This window comes from Heliangelus exortis, chromosome 1 (assembly GCF_036169615.1).
Source record: "Heliangelus exortis chromosome 1, bHelExo1.hap1, whole genome shotgun sequence".
Classification (NCBI taxonomy): domain Eukaryota; kingdom Metazoa; phylum Chordata; class Aves; order Apodiformes; family Trochilidae; genus Heliangelus; species Heliangelus exortis.
In genome coordinates, this window is record NC_092422.1 from 43,406,227 (window position 1) to 43,428,244 (window position 22,018).

Genomic DNA, 22,018 nt, shown 5'->3' on the forward strand with positions numbered 1-22,018 from the left:
GGAAGCCACTTTTAACTTCATGTAGCTGAAAGTTCTGTCAAACTTGAACCATTACTCTAATAAAAAAAAATTTTTTTTTTCTTCCTTCAGATCCTGCTCACAGTGATGAAAATCCTTCTGTTAGATTCTGGCATGGGCTTGATTTGAAAAAATATTGAGGTTTGCACTGAAATCTGCTGCTGTTAGGCTAATACCTAACTTCATGACTGACTTCAAGAGCATGATTATTATATTCATTGATTTCACAAGGAGAAACATGCACTTCAAATTAAGCAACTCCATAAGTTCTGTCCTGCAGAGGGATGCTTTCCAGAAGTGGAGGAATGAGAATCACAATTACTTTTAGCTGAACATGGCTACACATACATGAATTCCTTTACTACTTCATCACTCTGGTTATCAGGAGTCCTTAAAAATATTGCTGCCATTTATCAGTTTGACCTTATTTCACACATACATAAAACTTACCATGGCAGTATAGATAATCCCTTTTGCAGTCCCTGAGAGGGTTCACTTGTGAAAGTTGGAATAAACAGAAATTAGTACAGGAGGGCTAGGAAGTGTTTATATGGTCTGCAATTGTGGTTATCTGTATCCAAACAAAGGGGAACCTCTAATTTTGTAGTTTTTATAATTGATTTTTAACTGGTGCACACTGAAAAGCTTTTCTTTTTTTTTTTTTTTTCCTGAGAGAAACAAACTCTAGTTATAATGTATGCAGGCTGCAACATTTAAATGAGTTTATGAGTTTATTTGAATGTTTTACAAAGAAATTACTTCCTATAATCAAATTTTACTTCCTATAATCAAAATTGCCTTGCCATTTAATTATGGAATTTGGGCCTCCTAGGCATCCTAATGATTTTAAAAGACAACCAGATGTATGTTTTGGTTTACACTTTCTATTTTTTTCTCATTTCAGTAATGGTACCGTATGTTATAGAATTCATAGAATCACATACATACAATCATTAAGGTTGGGAAGGAAATCTATCTTAATCAAGTCCAACCATCAACTCAACACCACAAGCCAACTAAACCATGTCCTCAAATTCCATGTCCACACATGTTTTTAACACCTCTAGGGATGGTGACTCTACCTCTTCCCTGGGAAGCCTGTTCCAATGCTTGACCACTCTTGCTGTAGAGTCCTCCAAACTTCAGGCAGATCAATGCTCCCAACTATCTTAGTATCATCCTGAAAATTAGTGAGGGTGCACTTGATCCTCTTGCTGAGATCATCAACAAAGATGATGTTTAAGATAAAGATGGACAAAAACTGAGCCCTGGAGAACACTGCTTGTGACCTGTCACCAACTGGATTTAACTGGATTTAATGTTCTTTTCATACAAACAGTTAATGACTAACAAGAAACCGAAAACTGAAAAGCAATAGACAGCCCTGGTTTGGAATCTTGCCATGGAAAATAAATGACCCAGGTATATTACCTTCTCTTAAACCACACTTTGCTGATGGGTCTCCTCTAAAACAAAGGAGAAAGAAAAGCTATTTGTGGTAACATCTATAAAATATTAAGATCTCTCCGGATACTCGCAAAGAGATGAGCTATGCTTCAAGGACTCTGCAAATCAAAGTAAACCACAGATAAAGAGAAAAGCTAGAAGGAAGTAACAAGATACGGGGATTAATTCTGCCTTGCTTGGCACTATATATAATCAAAGGCACTACCACAAGTATCTTCAATAAGAAATGGCATTTTCCCTCTAATGTTAAAACTGAAGCAACAATTTCCAACCCTTTTCCTTCTGAGAAAACATAGCCACTGCAATATGAATTAAAGGATAAGTGGCTTTTTTCCAGGTCTTCTATGTTTAGATAGGGTGCTTCATTATAAACTGACTTTACAGTACCTAGATCTACCTTCCCTTAAACTGTGTGTAGGAGGTCTCTCCACATGCAAGGAGGCCTTACAGGCCCCTAAGGGGCTTTATTTACCTCTCAGGCCTCTGTTTGCTTTCTAGAAAGTCAGGCTGTTACAAGATGCTTTTTGTTGCAGCAGTAATGCACAGAAGAAACATCATGGCTGTCAGCTTAAGAATGATTTAGATACTGGGACGGTAATACCAGCTACACTATACCTCAAACCCAGTCTGGTTCAATATGAAGATTTTTAATTGGCAAACCTCAGCCAACCTGACTGGAAGAGATATGATGTAGATAGACTGTTTCCCATCTCTTTGTGTCCTCCCTATCCTAGGTATGCCCCATCTCCCACTTCTCCACTCACATTAGGGGAGAGGACCACTGAACTCATGGTTTTGGGCCAGAAGTGTCTGGACAAGTGGAGAAATAAAGAAATCTTTCTTTACACTCACTCTACGTGTTGTTGCCAAGTTTCAAAGACTGGATTCAGAGAAGTCAGAAGGTTAGCTCCTAAAGACTCACAGAACCTTCATCAGGGGTGAATGCATTTATCAAGCAAGTAAGTGGCTCAGTCACTAAGGGTTTAGGGAATGTAGGAACATGGTCAGAGCTGGCTACCAGGGAAATAAATATCAAGACCTAAGTACAGTAGAGAAACTCTGATAAGAGAAAGTTATTTTAACCATAGAGTCTAAAGTGTCACAGTATTCAGTTTCAATATACTCAAACATAGATGTATTTTTTGTAAATATGGTGAAGGCATTTGGATACTTATCTCTATCTACACTGATATAATGTCTCCCTCAATTCACATAGGGACCAATCTGAAGTTCACTAAAAGCAAAAGGAATCTTTGTACTGCTTTCAGTGATCTATGAATCAGACCTCCAAAGAATAACAGTGATGTGAATTTTTAAAGTTCTGAACTTGTCTCATTCTGAATTATTTCAACAACAACTCAAAAGCAAAAATGTCTCTTCAGCTTCATTGTGATTTCACAACTTCGTGTAATTTCTAGAAATAATCCTGAGATCCTGGACTAAATTCTATGATTTGGATTAATTTAATTTTTATTCTGTCTGGAGTGACCTGCATTAAAGATTCTATTGTCAGCCTCCTTTTTATAGCATTTCTGCTTTCAAGTTATCAAACATACAATTCAAATTATCCTGGACTCGCTGGCAAGATACTCAGAAATTTGATAAGCCTAAACCTCTGGGAATATCTCTGAAGTCTTTTGAATAATTTACTGAAAAAAAGAAGGACCATTTGCATCCTCAGGTTAATTTGGTGTCTATTGCAAATGAGAAGGTTTATGCCATATATTGATCAGGAAACAAAGTGCATTACAGAAAAAAAAAAAAAAGTAGAAATAAGTAAGTAAATATTAATGATATACCACTGGAAAATGATATGCTTTTGTCTAGAGAATGAATGTAATTATCAGATAAACTTAAAGATGAAACAAGATTGAAAAAATCAAGAAGAAATACAAACTGTGTCTTGGGCCCTCAGAGATATTTAAGCAAGTAAATCAGCTGCTTTGTGATCTTTACCTATATATTTATCTAAGATGTAATTTTTTTTCCACCAATATGCAAGTAGAGTGGGGTAACTGACTCCTCAAACTCCAGAGCTATATCTTAAGCAAAGGTCTTTGTTGAAAATAGAAAATTTAAATTATATGCAACTATTCAGAATTCCTCTAAAATGCTGAGCAACTTAGGCAATTTGGGCTCATTGCACGCCTTCTAAACCTTCTTCTTATCAGGTGTCCACTGAGAACATCCTGAGCTATGGAAGGGTTAAGCCATGGTTGAGTATCAAGTCCATGCTGTGCCACAAGGCACTGATCCAGCTTCCATCTTGTCCAACATGGACCACTTTAGACAATGGACAGCTGTCCAAGTTTGAGTTAAATGTTCCATATCATATACCCTTTGAAACACCCATTGGCATATTTCTGGTCAATCAGCTGCTAAAACATCAAAACCACATTCCTTTATTTTCTATTTTATCCTACCTAGCTGGGCTTGGGCTACTTATCAAATGTCCACTCTCCCTACTACTTTTAGTGGGGATGCTGGATATATAAAAAGGTCCAAGAACTTGGCAGCAGTAGTTTTCATGTTTAGCTATTGAAACACTTAAATGCTTTTGAGCAGTTCATCTGTATGCATCTATTACTTGGGGAAAAACATTTGAAAAACCCAGGGAGATTTCTTTCTTCAAAAAAATTCCAAGCTATGGAATTATTCATCCAGATGGGAGGGGAACACTGAGCATTTAAAGAGCTCATAGCTGCAGTCGCTACTGCAGAAAGCCAAGACAAATGGGATACTGTCTGAACAAGACTGGGTAAAAACCCCACATTTTCTATTAGTAGATTAATAGAAATTAATAGCATATTTAATAGCATTAACAGATAGGAACTAAATCATGAAAGTCCTTGTTAATTTATCCTTTGGGGCAGTAGAGTCAGATCCAATTGAGCAGTAATTTGGAAACATCCAGAGAAGAAGCTGAGTAAAACCTGCAGAACAACTTTTTATACATATGTGAGCAGATAAAGCCCTATGAGTTACAACTGGAGGTTACTGCAACTGGAGACCATTTAGTACAGGAGGACCTTGTTTGTGCATCAAGGTATGGAAGAACATAAAGACCAGAAAAAAATCACAACTGCTTGTGTACCATGTCATATAATTGCTAGATCTGTAGAAGCCATCATCATTACCATCCTTCTTCATCTTAAGCTGGTTACTGCCAGAGGCAGGATGCTAAAGTGAGCTTGGTTCATTGGGATGTGTTAGATTCCATGGCTGTTGGAAGTGGGGTCTCCCAGGGAGAAGGAGAAAAGCTTGTTCGACTTAAGAAGAGCTGTTGGTGAGAAAGTGACTTTACATAGCCCTAAATATCTTCTTGGCTAAAACATGTGTGTTATTTAGCACATTTTTGTCATAAACAGCTCTGAGAAACATGAAATTCAGTGGTAAAACTGCCAGACTTCTCAGAATTCAGCATCCAAAGCCAGAGATGACCTTAGATTGAGCAATGTTGGTGAACATCCTTGAGCAACCAGTCAGCAACAGGAAGGGCTTAAGTCATTATGCATAGAAGTATTTTTTTATTCAGTCCATGATAATTTTCTTAAGGAAAATGTCTGCTTTTTAAATAAAAAATACATGAGCAATATACATTAAAGGAATTTGGAACTCAGAAATGAAAAAATTAAAAAGGAAAGAGCAAAAGAGCATCAGTGCTATGTTTTATCAATGCAGGAGGCAAAAAAGAAGTGTCAAAGGGATAACTGTCAAACTCACCTAAAACATGATCTGACTGAAATCAAAAGGGTAACACTAAGTACAATTATGCCTCTTATGGCCTCTTATGCCTCTGACAAAAAGGTCTCTGTCTTTGAGATTGTGCTGCTTCTACTGACAGTGATTTTTACTGAGATTCCAGCAATATTTTATTTCTTTGATTTCTGAAGTCTGTTAGAAAATAAACTGCACTCATCAACACTGCATACCTGTTGTTGATGTTAGCAGCCTGAAGGATAAAGAAAAAAAAAAAAAAGAAGAAAAAAGAAAAGAAAAAAAAAGAAAAAAAAGAAAAAAAGCTGCTACTTTATCTTTGAAGTGGCCAGGCTGCAAGGGGAAGTAGTTAATTCCCCATGGGTAGGCACAAACATTCCTTCACTTGTGACATGTGTAAAGGTTGCTGTTCAGAGCAGACTCTTTTCAGGACCTATTTTTTCTGGGCACTTACATTTCTAAACCCCTCAAGAGGGCTGTACTTGTGAAAAAGAGAGTGGAAGCTCTGGTGTTCTGGTCTAAGATTACACCAGCATTTTTGTGAACAAACTTTGGATCAACCCAGAGTTGGAAGTGAACATGAAAAGTGTCAGTAACTCTTTTATAAGTCTTTTTGTGGTGCATCTGATTGACCCACATTACGATGTACAATAGCATGAAAGAGTGTTAGTAATCAGTGCTAATGAATACATGTACCTACCTGATTCATATACTGGGAATTACCCCTCACTAATGCTTTTGTTTTGCATTCATTAAAATTCCCATCATGACACAAAATGCTGAACATTTACTATAATAAAAACAAAAGCAAACAAAAAAATGAGACACATTTATTGCAAATTCCAGTCAAAAAAAGATATAAATAAGGAAATCACATAGCACGGGCACATTGTCCCAGTCCTACTCTACTTTAGTTCATTAATTAATGTTTTTAGAAAAGATATTTACAGGGAGACCTCAGGCAAATACTCTGAGAGAGCTTGTGGCATAATCCTTCTCTGTCCTCCTCTCTTCCCCTTCCCCCACCTGCAAAGGAGACTGGATACTCTTTTTTTTCCTCTTTAGAGTCTAAGAAGAACTTAGAGAAGCTCAGTGTGTTCATGGCTTAGATTTATATAAGCTATTTGATGAATCTCCTTCTAAAAAAAAATCATATAGACCTTTGACATTGCTTGCTGCATTTTTGGTAGAATTATTGTTACAATAGTTTTGATAAATGCAAGATCTTAGCAAAAATCTGTGTATGTATATATTACAAAAGCTAGTACTTTACTTTTTGCAAAATATTTAGCTTGAAAGACTTGCCTGGATATAAATAAAAATAGAATATTTAATTCTACAACAATTGAATTGTCTATCTGTGATGTTTCTAACAACAGCTATCATAACAATGTCACATGCATTTTTGTTTTGTAAAAACAAATATTAATTTGAACATTACACTGTATTCTTTTAAACAAGAAAACAGAATACATGAAAAAAACTGTAGAATGATGAGGCATTCACAACTAGAGCCTTTGCAGACTTCAAGAGGATAAATGCATAAAAGAGTCTTAAATAAAACCCCTTTCAGTCCTGCTTCTTAAATATTAGGACATATTTAAGCCTTATTTGTATGGACGATTCTGTGTAAATTCTTATAGATCATCATATGATGTATTTGAGTGGTACAAAGCAACTACTCAGGTGCAAAGGAGACAAAGGGTCCATTTTGGGAAGGCATTTATTGTGGTATCACAAAAAAAGCGAAATAGACTTGTACAGTGACAAGATAAAAAGGCTTCTCTTCATGTAAGAGACTATGTAAAAGCAAGCTGAGAAGCTAAGATTTTCTGCACATCTCTGTCTGTGCCACTTACTGCTACAGAGATGTGATTGATGTGATTATTTATGAGTAGTTCAGGAATGGAGCAACCTGGGGAATAAAGAAAAATGAATGGTCAGTTATGCTCAGCAACATGATTGTGTGGCTACGAATCTTTCTCAACCTTGGATCTTCAACTACAACTGCATTTTCCTACCTTTTATGAAAAAAAACAGGAAACTAAAGGGATTTTTCCACTGGAAAATTGGAAAAAAAAAAAAGGGGGGGGGGCGAGGACAGGGGGATTAAACCCCTGCCATGTTCTACTCTCTTGCTCAGTGCTATGACAGCATTAGCACTTGTGTCAGCATGTTCAGGCTAAAGCCCAGCTAAGAAGAGCTCTTACTACTCTTTGCTCAGCTATCATGAGATCTGTTTGCTGTGGTGAGGTCTATTAGACTGAGCCCTCCAGGGCTTTAGATAAAAAAATTATTAGTTTGAGGATTAGTCTCAGGATTTCTTATGGTCATAGGTACAGCAGTTGCACTCACATCTCCCAAGATATCAGCTCTTGTGTGGGGTTGCACCAACGCAGTTATAAATTTACCAGAGAAGACATAAATAATATAGAAATAGTTTTAAGGCGTGAAGCATGGGCTTAAGTCATGAGCATGACTGCAAATTTTGGCCTATGTGTCCCTTCAGAAAAATGGATATTGGAGGTGAATGTGGGTTACCCTGTGGGTTACAGATATGTACTGCAATCATTACTTGTGTTATGCATAGCAAGTTCCACAGTATAATTAAAACCTGCATGTGCTTCATCAAGGCAGTACTGCAGTCTCCTCAATTACTTTCCCCTATGCAGATTCTAGTTGCAAGAGATGAAGGTTTTGTGCAACTATTGTTTTTTTTTCCTATAATGATTATTTCTGTCCAGTCAGCATAATTAGTTCTATCAAATCTCACTTTCCAAAGAGTTCACCACCAATAAAAGCAATGTATGTTTGTCTAGGTTTTTTTTAAAACTTTCTCTCTATTTCAAATAATCAGCATTCCAACACTAGCCATGTATACAGATCATACAAGTAAAACATCCTTCTTGGTACAATTCAGCTTCCACCTGATTTGTCTGTGTAATGTTATTCAGAATGTCAGCTGTGCTTTTATGCTCTTTTCATAGTGATATGAATATTCACCACTTATCATAATCCCTCCAAACACCCATTTCATGGGTGGGAATAGGAAAAGAGAATCCACATTTTCTGATACTTAGCACTGTGCTCCAAGTACTCAGAAATAACAAAATAAAACATGTTGATGCTGGAAACACATTAATAGTAACTATGAAAAGGCAAATGTATAGAAGGTTTTTGTCAGGTTTTCCAAAGCACGGAAATAGTAAAGAATCCTGGTTGGTGCAATTGCCTGTTATTGAATGCAGCCTAATTCCAGATAAACACCCTGCAATATATTTTATTTTATATTTTTTCTAGAAAAATTTTTTTCTAGAAGTACAACCATTGGATTCTGTCCCTTCCAACTGATGAGCAGATGCAGTGCTGCTGTCATACCGAGGCTGTCCTCCAATCTTTGCCATCATTCCATACAAGTGAGGTTTGTTTCATGCTGGAAAAGAAGGAAAACAAACAGAAACCTCAAACCAAGAAACCCCAAGCAAACAAACAAAAAAGGTTTGTTTCCTGAAGAAGGGAAAAAATAGACATTGGCAGATCCCCACTAATTACTTTGTTGAAAGCTTGACTTTTTAAAGTTACTTTAAAAAAAATTGGCTTTGCTGAGAGGAAGTTCTATCATATTCTGCGTGATGATGGGGAAGCCCAGATTTAGGCATGCTTAATTTTGGACATCACCCAAATTATCTGTTTTTCATCTTTCTTTACTTCTTGATATGACTCAACTCATGAAACATTTCAGATTCAAATTGCATCCAAGGGAAAGTGTTTCTACCCTGATAAGGCAACCTGTGATGGAGTTCTATTATCCGTCTCACTCCTAAGCAAGGATTTCCTCCTACTCTGTTCTGAGTAATAAATTGGAATTGAGACCTTGGTGTTCCCTGTGAGTGACTGGGCTTTTAAGTTCAACATGAATCACTTTCATGGTTGGCACATTGAGGAGAGGGCAAATTGTGCTGTAATAGATTCTCATTTTGTAGCTGGAGTGTAGATTTTCCACTCATTTCATGTGCTTCACCAGCATCAATTCAACCTTCCAGAAAACCACACCCTTGTCAGAAAATGTTGCACGAAGAGCCTGAGCAATCGTGGCCACTCATTTCCCTCAGGGCAAATGAGCTCATATCAACCTCGACCTGCTCCTGTAAAAAAAAGAAAACAGAAATCTTGTAAATTTTCATTTCTTGGTGAGACAGCCACTGCACCTGCTGGGTGATGGTAATCCACACCAAAATCCTGTAGTTTCCAGCCTCCTCCAAGCAATGTTTTCATGGACCTGCCCTGGAATTCTTCCACTCACCTCTGCTGAATTCCTTCTGCTTCCAAATGGAAGATTAGAAGCTCTTGAGATCAATAACCTGAAAAAAAACAGTAGCTCAAGAGATTCCATTTCAAAATTAAATTGGCCAAATGTAACTAGCTTTGAGCTGGCTGACATTCTTTTTGAACACAATTTCCACTATAGATGCTGAACTGACTTCTTTGGAACATACCTTCTATGGCTGCATTAGAAATTCTCTATTTCCACCCTTTCTGTATTGCAAGGGCCGTAAGGCCAGGATTTGGGCCAAAAATTATACTCATAAACTTCTCTTTAAATACTATATCCAGTAACAATGAATCAGAAAAAGATGGGGTCTGGAAGGAAATCATTCATCATTGTCAAGGACCAGACCTCTTTTCCCTTATGAACAATCTGGTCGTGCATATTTCACACATATAATAGCTTGCAAAAAATAATTATGGTATAATATTTACAAGAAGACTCGGAGTAATTGGAAGCCAGTTCATAAGAGACCATCTAAAGTTTTTAAAGGTTCAAGTGTCTGGAAGCTGTTTTTCAGCTGAGAAAAGAAAAAAAAATACAAACAGATCATATTTAAATGCCCACATATGTATTTAAGTCCAGAAATAAAAAGGGATTCATGAATTGTGATGTTGAACATGGTGATGCCTACTGGTTCCATGGACTGAACACTTAGAACCTAAGAACTGAGCACCATGATCATCAGAGGGTTAGGCTCTTGGGACTGGGACTGGGACCTGAACTGACTGTCACTGCAAATGGTGAGGTACCTTCTACTAGGAACTGGTAAAGGGATGTGTCTGAAACTGTAGACAAGAGTTTTATTTTGAGGACTCAAGGACTTCACAATGGCCAAAAATGAACACCCTACAAGAGGCAATTCAGAGCATCTAAATATGGATTTATCGGAAATTGGCTTTCTTTTTATTTTGAGCATATAAGTTAAGAAGGTGAAATCTATCTGTTAGAGACATGAAATGAACCCTAGGAATCCAGGCAACAAACCCGCTGAGTGCATCTATATTGCTAAGCAAAGCAGGTAAGGGAGAAAGTTGATCACTAAAACTCTGACTTTCCAATGTTTAATTATTATCTCTATCTGTCTCTGTGTTAGACCTCTCCATTTAGATTTCTCCAATACCTGGCACAGAGCCAGCTCTTTGACATTTTCTGTTATTTACCAGTAGAGCTGCTGTGATTAGTATCACCTCTGAAGGATTTTTGTATATGCTCCACTGACTTTATCGGAAGTCAGGCAAGCACCTAGCTTCAAAAAAGGTTAGTTCATATCTTCCTCATGAGATCTAGATGTCTAAAATTTAAATAAGTCTGCATCTTATTCTGTCACTGGATGCTAGACTCAAATACTCTTATTTTATACTTCCCACTTTTAAGCACATGTAGTGAAAAAAAAAAATAGCTGTGCCTCCTGCCAAGAACTGGAAACCTGAGTGTGTAGCACTTTGAGGCAGCACCTGGTACCTTGCAAGCTGCATCTTGTATCCTTTTCAGAGAAGACTTTTCAGAGTGAATGCAATTTTAGTTATCAAAGTGTTGACACATCCATATTAAGAATAACAGGTGTCAGTAGAGCTTCTCTGTTCTTTATGCTGAATCTGGAGGCTGCTCTACACCATCAGAATGTCAGCAAAGCTACACAGAAAACTTCACTTAACTGCAGTAGCTCTAATTCATGGGAACCTTTCCAGGGTAAGCAGGGAAACATTTTTCTACTTTATCTTAGTTTGCTCAAGGAACAGAAATCATCCAGGATTGAGTCATATGCCATTCACAGAACCCCTGACTGCAGCGGAGCAAATTCTAAGAAATCCTTTATGCGGAGTGTCCTCTGGTTCGGCAAGGGTATGGAATTTTGGTGACCACAGGAAGCAGTTGAGAGGTTTTCCAGCCTGACCATATCAGCCGTCTCACCACAAGAACTTCCTATTTTGGCTGACTCCCTTCAATCAAGCTGAGGCTGCTCTGTATGATCAATAGGAGGGAGTTTAAGGACAGCTTGTTTGCCTTACGTTTGTGAAGTGGTTCTTGTTCCCTGGCTTCTCTTTCTTATGGCAGATCTACCCCTGTTTGCTTTAAGGATTTGAATCGTTGCTAATTTTTACAAAGAGAAACAGAGAGTAAAAGATATATTGAACATTTAATGCTGAGTCTCTTGAAAAAATAACATCACAATAACCAACACAAAAAAGAACAAAGAAAGACTTCTAATATAAGCGAGACAATAAGATAGAGGATGATTTTATAAGAAAACTGCACCTAAATAATTACGTAAAATACCCAAAACACATGTATTAAAAATATCTACAAATTCTCCTGAAATGGAAATATAAATGCAACTTCAAACCTCATATTACAGGCTGATAATTTATTAATAATATAAAAATATGGCAAAATAAAAATAATAAACTGCATAGTACTGTTTGCTTTCATGCAGCCCTTGAAAAGTTTCAATAACATAGGGACAAAACAACAGCTATGGTACAAAGCCATTAGTGTCTGATGAAAATAAGCTGGTGAAAGCTACCTCAGTAAGTGAAAGAGATTTGCATTCATGGTTTTCTAGAGGTGTGGGTAACTGAATGAATTCAGTCACTGGAAAATAATATTTGCATTAGATAGCTTAACATTTGAATAGGGCAAATGGAGTGCACCTTATCTGTATCAGATCATTGCATCCTATCTGAAAAATAACTATGAATTTGTTGTTTTTTATCCACAGACGAGCTCTTCTTTTTGAAGTAGGAGTATGGTAGAACAAATGTTTAATTGTTTTGTGTAGGCTATGATCTTTTAATCTCAAACTGCACAGACATATAACACTGCTTAGTAGGAGAAAACAGAGATTGGTTTGACTGAAATAAATGTTTGATCTCTAACAGGACATGTAGACTACCTGGAATACAGTGACTATCTTGTTCAAAATTTATGCACATTAGTATTAGGTAATTTAGTTAATTTGCAAGATCTTTGAGGCAGGAACTTTTTATCACTAGCTTCTTTTTAGGAAATTTAGCCCTAAAAAGGTTTAATTATTAAACTTGTGAAAAATATATTTTATTTAGAGGTTTTTTTTGTTGGTTTGTCTTTTTTTTTGTGGGGAGTGTTTATGTTTGGGGTTTTTGGGGTTTTTGAGTTTTGGGGTTTTTTTTTTTGGTTTGGGTTGTTTGTTTTTTTTTTGTAGTTTCTTTGTTTTTTGTTTTGTTTTGGGTTTTTTGTTTTGTTTTGTTTTGTTTTTAGAGTAGTACATTAAACCATAACAACTAGAATCCTGCTTCCAGGACAAAGGAAGTATATTAAAATTGAGGATCAATGTTTCTTTAGTTCTTTTAACATACCTAGCTACATGTACAGCGTTGGAAAGGAAAATATATTCCTTCCTTCCTTCATGATTTGTTTCCAAAACCTGGAATTAAGATTGCCATGCATAAAAGGATATTTGTTCAGTGGGTGTTCATCTCCTTAATGAATATGAAACAAAAGCCACTCTCTGAGACAGAACTAATTCATGATAAGGCTCAGAGGCAAAATGTAAAGCTGAGGAAACCTAAATTACTACTTGATGTAAAAGCACAAACTTCTCACAACTAAGAAGGGTACAGAACAGAACCAACCCACCCTCAAACATATCTTCCTGTTTTCACATTCACCAGAGCTATGGGTCTACATGAAAACCATTTGAGGGGTACCATAAAACATATTAAATCAAAGATCACAAGGATTACACTGAAAAACATAATTTCACCTTAAAGAGAAGTGATAAACAGTGGATGCTTCTTCATTGACTAAGGTTCTAAAGTAGTTCAGCCCTCTTTAACTACTATCTTTTGTTCAAAGTTGAGTTGTGACATTTCAAATGGACACAAATGAAAGGTGCAGAGGTACGAGAGTTTATAAAAGGTGTTAAGGTGTCTAGAAAGTCCCTTTTTTTTTTATTTGCTTTCTGTTTGTCTCTCAGGTGTGCTAATATAACATTTTTCTATGCTGGTTTCATAAAGAAGCTGTGAAAGATATGTGTGAATAGTTCCATGAGAATACTTCTAAAAAGGACATCTTCCTTGCACAACAAAACAGTTACATTTGTTCCAGTCCCATCATGAAGTTTCCAAAACTGGTGGAACAAGAGCTGTACTCTGTTATTCCCACGACACACCTTGCTAGACAGTTTGCCTCTTTCTCATGTGGCTCTCTCTGTCCCTTTTTGCTTCAGGCCAGCCTCGTGGCACAGCTCTTCTGTCTCCCCTACTTTTCTCCAAGAGAATTAAACTGATTTGCAGGTTTCAGGCTAAACCATTTTGAAGATTTGGCAAATGAAAAGAGAAAACAGAAAAAAAAACCAAAACATTCATGTGGGATCACTTCAGTTTGAACCCTCACATTGACAGAAGTGCTGCGCTTCATCTGCCTCAAACTGCCCGGATAATTTTTGTTCTGGCATACGACCACACCTGTGGCATTTCAGAAGGATTTGCTTAGGTTTGATGATGTTACCACAGGTCATAATCTGGCTTATAAAAAGAAGTTGGAAGAGAATTAAAACCGTGAAGTGACTATTCTGTTTCCCACACAAAACTATGGAGACAAGTTATTCTCCAAAATACAGCTCTGCTTCTGAAAGAAAAGTTTGTCATCAAGAAAATGGCTGATGAGAAATGCAGAATTACTGTCTGAGTCACTGGCATTTGCTACATTTCCTCAGTGCAGTTCATTATGAAAACCAGTTTCAGCCATGGCTGAAGCTGAGAGTTGTAGGGAGAGAGAAACCCAAAACTTTTCTGCAGTGAGAAGAAAAGAAACTCTGGAGACCCCACTAGTAAAAGATGCATTGTTTGTTTCCTGACCTTTCATATATGGAAAATGTGAAACCATAAAACCTTTTTTAGTCCTATATTAGAATTTTTAAAATAAGTTGGACCTGATATTTGAAATGATACTGACAGAAATTTTTCACACTACAGAAATGTGTCCTGGATCAGTGTTTTCTCCATGGTGAACTTACAAAATTTATTCTTCAAATATTTACATTAATCTGCTGAGCAAATTCTATAAAAGCTCACAATTGCCTTACACACCGTGGCTTACTCTGGCTCCCTGAAATAAGGTCATTGTGTCTTAATCGTGTAACACACCCTCCCTACTGCATATGTACATATAAATATACTTACTTTTTTTTTTTTTTTTCTTCTCAACAACAAGCTCTCACTATTACATGGGGAATATTTGGCTCTCTCCCACAGCTTTGCATAACTGTAAGGAAGCAAGCCTTTCCCTACAGTTTAATCACACCTTTCTTTTCTCACTTACACTTCAAGACTTCCACATGCTGGCAAATGTGTTTCCAGCTAAAAGCAGACACATAGAATCCTCTTGTCCCCTGGACAGACTGCAAGCCTCTTCCAGCATCTTTCTGGTATTATGGCTGCATTCCTTTATTTTAATGTCAAGGCTGGATGGACCACAGCCAGGAAACAAAATTGTACCCAAGTCCCTACTTCACCGCCAGATCATCTAAGCCAATGGCTGAAACACAATTAAAATTAATTTTCTTTCTTTCTGTGGAACTACAGTGAACATGGAGTGCAGCTGTAGTAATCTGGTTTATGGGCTATCATTCCCACCTCACTTAACTCTTACTGGTACATTTTCAAAGTGAAATAGTAGATGTTCTTTCCGCTCATTTAATGGAGGTTGTATGCTCCAGATTTCACATAATAATTCTTCTCCTTTATAGAGTGTCATGATTATTCCGAGTTCTTTTCAAAATAAGTAAAAAGGAAGGGGACTAAATTCTGCCCACAATTATAGTGGTGTAAAGCTGGAATGATTCTACCTAATTCAAAGGGATAAAGCTGGATATTAATCAGCTAAACAAAACAAAGTATCAATTAAAATCCATTAACTATTATTGAGAATGCCACTAATTCATACTTAAAAATATTATATGTATTATCAAAGAGACTGTGCTGCATGTTAAAGTCCCCAGATTAATCTATTGAGAATATGACAGTGATGACACTGAGACCAAAGTTCTGTGTCACACACACCGTTACATTCCTAATATTGGAAAAAAGGATCCCCTTCTTGTCCAGGGGGAGAATGTCAGACTTTTTGTCAGGAAGCCTGAATATGTTTAGATTCATCCCTCTATCAGTACTTCCTCTGACTCCTACCCATTTGCATTTCATGGACTTTCTGTCAGAGTTCCTGCTAGCCTTATAGGAGCTCTGAGATTATTTTGCCAACATGATGTTATAGTGTGACAAATGAAGGAAGACTATAGCCTTTTTCTTCCAAATTGTGACTGAATTATAATCTTTTTTTTTTCTTGGACAAGTGTTAATAGGAAAATAAATCCTCTCTAAACACAGTTCTGCCCTCTACTAATGATCTATGGAGATCTGGATACAGCATTTCCTCAAGAATTGCTCTTTATCATAAAGAAGCCCAATCACCCTCACCATTGGAGAAGTCATGTAGTAAATATAAGCTGCCAAGTCAAAAATTACTTTTTAGTTGTTACTTACCAGTTTTTCTATCAGTGATCTCACAGGCTTCCACACAGAAGCATTTGATTACATAGAATAGAAACCATTTTCTGATGGAACTGTTAAAATTTGAATGGATTTAGGTAATTAAATATTCCTTTTGGCCTGGAAATTTAGTGATTTTTTATCCACATATGCACTATATTAGCTGCTGCTTATGCATGTAAAATCAGTCACTCTGCTGGTTTGGAAACTAGTAATGGTGTATCTATGAGTAGATGATACAATGACTGAGCTATGCCTTCAGCTAAGCACATTAAGTTGTATTATGGCAGGAACATTAATAAGTATATTAACTCATGATTATATTTCAAGGAATGTTTTTGATTTAAGATTTCTCTTTATACAAGGATCCAGATCTACTTTTGTCCTGGTTAGTATATTAAGTCATCCTTAGATCACACAGGTTTGCTAAGGTGTGATTGTAAACCATATCCCAGGTCTTAGTCAGATTACCCTACATGATAAAAGGAGTCGATCCAGATGATCCTTGTTGGGTCACTTCCAACCTGAGATATTCTCTTATTCTGTGAGACTAGATGGTTGTTCATTGTGGCCACCACCAAAGTAAGAAACTGCATCTAAGCAGAGACACACAGAATATGATGTAGTTATGTGTGTTGTGACAGGGCGAACAGGCTGAACAAACACACAAAACTGATGTAAAGCTTCTGTATTGTACGTGTACAATTCTGCTAAATAACAACTTTGATTACTCAAGTGAATAAGCAAAAAAATGAAATTTTTGTCCCATGTAAGGTTTTAATCTTGAGATGTTTGTCATTTTGTTTATTCTAACTGAAAAAAAATGACCATTACAAGTATCTGCCATCAGTTTTGAATGTTGTACATTTCTGGCTTTCCATCTGTGAGTAATTTTGAGAATACTTTTTTATCAAGATGTATGCTGTAGGACAATCTCCTTTTCATGGAAGAATTTACTTTTGCATGTCTGTGAATACAGGTAATGTACTATGTATTTTGGAGTAGCAAGTCTCAATTTTGCTCAAACAGAGAGGCACCCCTGAATTTTCTGTCAATATTAATGTTAATGAGAGAGGATCTAAGTAGTCAATTTAGATTTCTATTGTGCTTGAATTTAAAGAACACCATGAAGCTTTTTTCAAATGGTAAGAGCCTGACCTTGCTGCAGTATCTGTAGGGCTTTGCAAGGTTTTCAGGAGGAGCTTCTGAGCATTGCCAAAGGCCTTATTTTTCTTCACACATTGTATGAACATCATAGTGATGTCCCTACTAGCTTAAGCAGTACCAGGAAACATTCCCAGGCTCCAAAATTTATTTATCCTGTTAAGTAGCCGAAGTTTAGGTTGTGCCAAGAAGAATCTTCAAAGACCATCTCTGTACGTGGTCTGGGTTGCAGTACAGAATAAAAGTCCCTCCACTGAGCAGTCTAGCACAGTTCTGGCAGGTGAAAAATTCAGCTGGGTGAATGTGGGCTATTCTATGCAAGTTAGACTCATACCAAATGTTCCTGAGCCGATGCTGAGTTGCATTTCTGATGACCTGAGACTGTTAACGCTCTTGTTTTTCATGATAGCCTTTCAAATGAAAAGCAAGGCTGGACTGATTTTATTTGTGTGACATCCATTTTGCAAATATATTTACTCAGGATATCTTTCACTCATTTTTTTTCATTAATTTTCAACAAAAAAGTAAAAACTTGGACTCATGAAGTTCGTTCAACTCATCTTAAATACAATATGATTTTTCATTTCATTCAAAAATTTAGACAGAATCACGAGAATTTAGACTATGTTTTTGTTGTCTGAGAAGAAAATTGCATACAGCATTTGTGTCTATGCAGAGGAATGTGCAGGGTTTGTTTTATTTTCTGTTTAACTGTCTTCTAAACCATGTATCACACACCTTTAGGAAAGTACCAGAAGTCATTAATTCTGTGTCCACTTCCCTAAGAAATTAACTTTGCTTTTTCTGTCCTACTCCTAGTAGCTGTGATAATACCTGCTTCCCTTTTTTGCACAGCTTGAGATTTTCTTTCAAATACTGAGCAGGTTTTTTAAGCCATGTTTTTTATGACAAAAGGAGGCCATATTCTAGAATCAACATTCAGTTCTAATAATTCCTGGTAAAAATAATAATTATTTTACCCATTAAAATCTTGTATTTTCTACTGATAAAAACCAAATGCTATGAATTCTGTCAACACAGGGGTTAAACACAGTTTTGATTCACTCTGGAGTTGAAGTATATTTGTAGTTGTCATTCAGTGATTGGAGTGATATGCTGGCTCAATGCAGTTTATGGCTTCTTTAGAAGAATTGGGAAAATACCCAAGGTTACAGTTGTGCAAGGGTAGGGGCAGAAAATGGTTCAGCAAAGTAGTTAGCAAAACTGCTAGATTAGTAGCATAGAACAGGTTAGGTTAGTGAACCTATATGGAGCTCTGCTACACCTAGTGAGAATATTTGAAGTTCTCTAGGAAGTTAATCCTGCTCCAACAACTTGACTAAAGTCTGTAGAAGTATCTTTGCCAGGAAAGGGTATCAACATTTTAATCTCCTTTGTGCTGATAAAGAGAGGGAGGGGGAAGGGGCTTGTTTTCATAGAATAAGATGGAGGTGAAACAAAAAACTCTTTGTCTCAAGAAATATTGCACCTGCATTAAGTTCACTGCTGATTCCTTAGCAGAAATTTGATTTTTTTCCTTCTTCCTCCCTTCACGAGTTTCAGCACTGAGGAATGTGAGGTATGTAAGCCATCCTTCTTGCTACTGACAAATTTCTTTCTTCAGCTGTGAAACAGGATAGACTTTCCTCACCTAAGTTACCATCAGCAAGTCATCTCAGCAATGCACCTGTACCATGTAACACTATATTAGACTTTCCAGGCCTTCATATTTGTGTCACAGACTTGAGAGATCTATTTCCTGCTAATTTAAAATCTACAGTTAGGGGTCCTATTGTGACTAGGAAGGTCTTTTAGGAATGTATTGTGGTTTCCAAACAATGAATCAGTGGAGAAATAAATCTTTTTTATTTGATAAAGAAAACATTTTTTTAATGAAAGGAGAAAGTGCAAATTCCTTCGTACTCCCCTTCCTCAAATGAACTTACAATACCTTCAACACATCACATAGAAATGAATTTTTCTTGGATTTACTTTTCTCATTAATTTTATACTTTAATATGGAAAGTCTCTGGTAAATTTATTTATATATGTAAAAATAAAGACAGTATATGCATGCATATATAAATACACCTATATACCTATGCACACACACATACTCATCTTTCAAACCATCGGAAAGGTAATTTGACTTGAAAATATATGGAAGGATCCTTCAGTGCATTTTATTTCTACAACACTATGTTATTTTATATTATGCTGTGGTATGGGAGGGGAGAAGTTTTTCAGAGGACTACACTGAGGACCAGGTTGTTACTCAAGATTCATAAATAGTGAGGTCAGCTCAGGACAAAATATCTTCACAGATATTTTGGTCTCCATGGAAACCAATGAAAATAGAAGATCCATCTAGCTGATCTTATAGCCCTAAAAATCATTACAAAATTGTGTAGGGAGGCAGGGACACAAAGTTGTGGAGGAAGTCTATAAAGTCTATGTGATTATAAGCACTCGGTAGATTACCCAAACTTGCAATAGGTCATAACGCACTTTAACTTTTCTTAATTTCTTAATATCTGTCAGGCAGGTCTTCAGTGTTCAATCCCAGGAATGGCAACAGCCTGGGAAGATTTATCTTCCAGTACCACCCTCTGCTGCTGTGCCAATCTGATATGAAAAGAAGCCCGGCAATGTGAATGTGGCTAGTCCAATTCCAGTTTGGATCTCATTCAGTCACCACGAGTGGGAGAATCCATGTATCTTCCTTCAAAGAATAGTTATCAATATTCCATCTCAAGATTGCAGAATATTTCAAATAGGATTATCCAAAAATCTGTTCTGAGCCTGGTCTTATTCATGCTGTGCAATAAAACCAGTTATGGAATAGTTTATAGTGATGGCGTTCACAGATGACAGCGAGGCCACAGAGTGGGAAGTCCATAAAAGGTCTATAAGAATTTATAATAAATTAAGAAAGAAAAGAGAGAAGAAAGAAAATTGATAAAACGTTCAGATTCAGCAAGATGGAATTTTCAAAACAGAGGTGTCATATATAAAAAGCAGGAAATAACTTTTTATCTTTAGGAAGCAAAAATCTCAAAATACTCTCCAGCAGGCTATACCAGTAAAACAACATCAAAAACGTCATTAATTAAGAGGAAGAAAAAGCTCAGTTGTGGATAAAAAAACATATACTTCGTATAAAATGCTCAAAATAACAATGCCAGTTCTACTGTACCATAATATATTCAGCAACAATTCTTGTGCCTTTCAGAGTCACTCTTAAGACAAAGGTATAGCTGGTCTGATAGATCCAGATAACAGTTCAAGGACAGCAACATGGAAGATGAGTGAAATTGAAGAAAAAAAGACATATAATGCTGAAAGGACCCTGTATTTTTTAGTATGGAAGAGACTACTCTGTGATTCTGTGACAAGTACCAAGAGGAACCTTGTTTCAGTACATTTTGACAATGTTCAGTTCATCAAATCTTGCTTTCTCAAACTTGTTTTCTCAATTTAAATGATATTGCAGAAGTCCAGTATTCTATATATCTCTTACAATTGTCCATTACTTTTGGTAATATCTTTTAATTTTTTTATTGGTAATATCCCGTATCTACTCTCCCTTATGTTGACTGGTTTGCTATCTGAATCTAATATTTTCTCTCTTTTTTTGTGTATTGAAAATATAATAGCTTTCTCCAACCCTCTGGCACTTCCCATTTTTCAATACTTCTTTGAAAACACCACAGGAGTTCTAAAGAAATCTTCTTCCATATGTTTTAAACATCTGAGGTGTGACTTTAATAGTCTTATGACAAAATATCCAACTTCAGAGCTTACTATTTAATGTCCTGATGAAATAGAAAAAGTTTCATAATTGTCCTTAGTGTCAGGAAAAAAAAAAAAAAATATGAGTGGCAGCTCCTAGTAGTTCTTCTTACATCTGCAGCAGATGAATTAATGATCTCAGTTCTGTTCCCACAGAAACACACAGCTCTGTATAACGAGGATGCACATAGGAGGGATAAAATGCCAATCATCTAATGAGGGGCTAATTGTGGATGCATTTGGGTGGCTCTTTATTCAAACAAGCATTACCATGAGCCCAGTGAATCACCAGGAGCCACCACGAGGATTTGAATTACACTATTTTGCATTTTGGGCAGACTTTGACTATTTGCATAAACAGCTGTTGTGGGTCAATTGATGGACGATGCCTTCTTAAAGTGTAAGTTGATCATTTACCTGAGATCTCAGGTTGTGTTACTGGGAGAGCTTTGCAGGCACTTTTAAGGTACTTTTGTATCAGAACTGACTGAAATAGTGAATCATGGTCTGATTTATGTGAAAGATCACGAATATGCTTGCATCCAGACCTTTTCAAAACCTCTTTCAGCACAGAAATTGTCTTTGACACACCAAGAAACTTTTGTCACAGAGATGCAGTCTGTGTTGGCAAATGTTTGTGGGGTTTTTTTCTAATATAGTTTATGTAGATTCTGCAGATGAGATAATGTACACTGAAAAACTATGTGTTTTCATGAAGTAATTGAGTTTTCTCACAGTGGTATCTATATTAATTACAGCCATGAGTGTTTTCATACACTGGACTGAGTTGAAAATCAGCAAAATCAGTTCTTTCAGGTTGTGAAAGGGCATTAGAAAAATTCTCATTGTTGGTATAGCTTAGCTGTCAGTCAGTCATGGAATTTAAACGTCATATTGTGAGCATGACCATTCCCAAAATACGGTTGTCACAAACATGAAGTCCACTCATTAAATTGTTCCTCTGGCTGGAGCTATAAGGATTACCTGAAGTATTGACAGTCTT